An 849-nucleotide genomic window follows, 5' to 3' on the forward strand; every position below is an offset into this window, starting at 1 on the left:
GTGGGGAGTGTAATGTGTGTGTGCGGCTGGGATGAGTGTGTGTGGGGAGTGTAATGTGTGCGCGGCTGGGATGAGTGTGTGTGGGGAGTGTAATGTGTGTGTGAGGCTGGGATGAGTGTGTGTGGGGGAGTGTAATGTGTGTGTGGCTGGGATGAGTGTGTGTGGGGAGTGTAATGTGTGTGTGCGGCTGGGATGAGTGTGTGTGGGGAGTGTAATGTGTGTGTGGGGGCTGGGATGAGTGTGTGTGGGGAGTGTAATGTGTGTGAGGCTGGGATGAGTGTGTGTGGGGAGTGTAATGTGTGTGTGGTGCTGGGATGAGTGTGTGTGGGGAGTGTAATGTGTGTGTGCGGCTGGGATGAGTGTTTGTGGGGAGTGTAATGTGTGTGTGCGGCTGGGATGAGTGTGTGTGGGGAGTGTAATGTGTGTGTGCGGCTGGGATGAGTGTTTGTGGGGAGTGTAATGTGTGTGTGCGGCTGGGATGAGTGTGTGTGGGGAGTGTAATGTGTGTGTGCGGCTGGGATGAGTGTGTGTGGGGAGTGAAATGTGTATGTGCGACTGGGATGAGTGTGTGTGGGGAGTGTAATGTGTGTGTGTGGCTGGGATGAGTGTGTGGGGGGAGTGTAATGTGTGTGTGCGTCTGGGACGAGTGTGTGTGGGGAGTGTAATGTGTGTGTGCGGCTGGGATGAGTGTGCGTGGGGAGTGTAATGTGTGTGTGCGGCTAGGATGAGTGTGTCAGGGGAGTGTAATGTGTGTGCGGCTGGGATGAGTGTGTGTGGGGAGTGTAATGTGTGTGTGGGGCTGGGATGAGTGTGTGTGGGGAGTGTAATGTGTGTGTGAGGCTGGGAGTG

The sequence above is a fragment of the Scyliorhinus canicula genome, chromosome 30 (assembly GCF_902713615.1).
Source record: "Scyliorhinus canicula chromosome 30, sScyCan1.1, whole genome shotgun sequence".
NCBI lineage: Eukaryota > Metazoa > Chordata > Chondrichthyes > Carcharhiniformes > Scyliorhinidae > Scyliorhinus > Scyliorhinus canicula.